We start from the raw sequence: 3120 nt of genomic DNA, 5'->3' as shown, positions 1-3120 counted from the left end.
CTCACCAGTGATCCAAAGTACAGCGTAGTCTTGAAATAAAAAAAAAAGCATTTCAAAGCTGATTCATTCAGCTGCTTTGTCCACCAGCGGAAGCCAGAGGCTATAGGCTTCTGCTGTTCATTACAATATTGTATGCCTTCCATCGAAAAAGACCAAAACATATATTAAGTAAAGTAGAAGAAACAAAAATGGAAGCAAAAGTTATTCGTTTTTTTAAATGTTGTTTTTGCATAAGAGAGAAGAGACTCCACCAGCTACACTAGAAATATACGTACAATACTAATATCATTTATTACGTTTTGGCTACTTTGTTCATTCGTACAACACTCTGATCAGCAACACATTATTTTTGAAATGTGTTTGTAGATACATATGAGCATTTACGGAAGACCTTCACTAACTTGCATATTTATTTATTTAAGTTTTAACATATGTATTCTTTGAACACATGACTTGATGCAATAAAACAACGCAACATCCAATGTACAGTAGCATCAGCCATACATCCTTAAGATGAGTGTAGAGACATACACCAAGTATGAGTGATTTTGTGATGATTTCGTGTAAAATTCAGGCTGGTAAACAGAGACTTCAGATAATTCATTTAATGTGTTTTAACAATTAGTCTATTTAACATCATAGTATAAAAAATATTCCATTAATGTATGAACTATGGGCATGCACTGCATTGCAGAGCAGTCCATCTTATCCTGTTTAGCTATTATTATATCTTAATCTTCCCATTTTTGTGCGCATAATGCGACTCTCTCTGTGGCTAATTAGTTTTTTCGTTGGATGTTTAGTTTTGGCTCTATCTTCATCAGAAGGACCCTTATCTCGCACTCTGACGCTAGAGCATGGGAGGCGGAAAGATAATTGTTTTGTGCAAACAACTCCTCCTCCTGGCCACACCGTTTTAGCTACCTTGATTTATTTTGGTGAAAACGTAGGGATTTTCGTCTCCTTTCCTAAAATGTCACGCTTATGTCTGAGAGATGTTCGGATTGCCTTCTGTGGCCCCTAGAAGCGACAAAAGTCAAGAATTTTTGCCAGTGACTCCCACGTTAAAGACGCCGTCTTTTTTTTTCTCCAGCTCTTCAATTTTCTATGTTTTTGACTTGTCCTCTTGCGGCCATTCCTCAACCGATATGCAAAACGAGCAGATCTACGCGAAGCCCCAACCCTCGGCCCACTCACGGTCGTCTTGTGGTGTCAATATCTCAAATTTTGCCGTAAGAAACTTCTGTTCAACATGTGTGATTCAGCCTTTTCAGTCATTTGTGCCCATTCATTGTCATGGCCGCCATCTCCTCCTCTTCCCAGCCCCTCCCTTTGAAAACAATGGTGTGTAGACATGTGTGATTACACTGATTCCCTTCCCAGCTGATACCAGACAACTCGTGTATTTGGTAGATTCTTAAAGTTTTATTTTTCTAATTAAGAACAGTGACCCCAGGCACCTCAAATGATTGGAGTATCAAAATATCAACATTTTCATAGAATCCATGATGCAGCATTAAGCTGTGTTATCATCTCAGGAATCGATATTTTGGTATCGACCCACACGTCACTACCTCTCTGCCCTTTAGTACTCCATGACAAGGCAAGTGCTGCATGCAATTGGAAAACAACACATGACATCTTTTTAGTGTGACCATTTATTCTCTGACCTTTCCAATGATTTCGTCTGTACTCCCTCCGGAACAAAAAGCAATGGTATCATCCGCAAATAATACCAGCTTTAAGTCTTTTGTGACTTTGGAGATATCATTGATGTACAAGTTGAACAGTTTTGGTCCCAGTATTGACCCCTGGGCTACTCCACACATGATATATGAACTTGCAGATGTGTATTCTCTTAGCTTTACGTATTGCTTCCTGTCAGCTAAGTAGCTTTTGACCCAGTTCAGAACTAATCCTCTTATTCCGTGCCTTTCTAATTTAGTTGTTAGAATGTCATGATTGATTGTATCAAAGGCTTTTGTCATATCCATGAATACTGGGGCTGCACACTTTCTATGATGTATAGCGTTAGTGATTTCCTCCATAATTTTGATCAGTGGCATGGAGGTAGAAATGCTCGCTCTCTATTCATACTGACTTTCTGATCCAGCCTACCCAGCCTATTGTTGAATAGCTTCTCAATAATTTTGGAGAATTGTGGTAGTAAAGAGACTGGCCGATAGTTTGTAAATTGGTGTTTGTCACATTTTTAAAAATTGGAACAACCTTAGCTGTTTTAATTTATTGGGGAAATCTGAAAAGAAAAATTACTGATGTACATAAGCGGTTCTACGATCTTGTTGACTACCATTTTTATAGTGTCCATTTCAATCAGTTGATGTTTTTGCTTTACAATTTTTGACAATGTCGATGATTTCCTTTTTTGTTACATCTATCAGAAACATAGAATTAGGATTCCTTTTCTATTGTTTCATTCCTTTCCTCGCTTGTCCTTTGTTTTGGACTCGCTCCTTCTAGTTTGGGACAAATATTGACAAAGTAGTTATTGAACTTTTCAACTGTCTCATCCATATCCTCATTATAGGTGTTTCTCACCATGAAATAATTAGGGTAGTCTGTCTTCTTGTTACTTTTCCTGATAATAATATTTAGAATGCCCCAGGTTGCTCGAATATTGTTTTTGTGCTTGTCTAATAGATGTAATATTCCTTCTTACACACTCTTGTGAATGTAGTAAACTTATTTTTATAAGTCTTGTGTGTTCTTTCTGATTCTTTAGTCTGTTGAACGATGAATTTCCTGTATAGTGTGTTCTTCTTCTTGCAAGCATTAGGAAAGCCCTTTTGTCAACCATGGCTGGTTGTTTTTCTTTTGCTTTTTTTTACTTTTCTCTCCAGGGACAGTTCTTATCGTACAGCTTCATATAAGTATGTAGAAAGTGTTGGTATGCTTCATCCACATTTCTGGCGTGGCCAGAGGGAGCTATGCCTGCCCTGCAAGACTGTTTTGAGTGTACCGAATAGGTATGTTCAGAGAGGCTGCAACAGACAACCAGCAGACCAACGGGGTAGAGGATGCTGCATCTGTAACAGGCTACATACAGTGGTGCATGGAGGAGGTTACAGTCACCAAGACGATCATCACACGGGACAACCA

This window comes from Doryrhamphus excisus, chromosome 15, assembly GCF_030265055.1.
Source record: "Doryrhamphus excisus isolate RoL2022-K1 chromosome 15, RoL_Dexc_1.0, whole genome shotgun sequence".
NCBI classification, from domain to species: domain Eukaryota; kingdom Metazoa; phylum Chordata; class Actinopteri; order Syngnathiformes; family Syngnathidae; genus Doryrhamphus; species Doryrhamphus excisus.
This window is presented reverse-complemented; position numbering follows the sequence as displayed.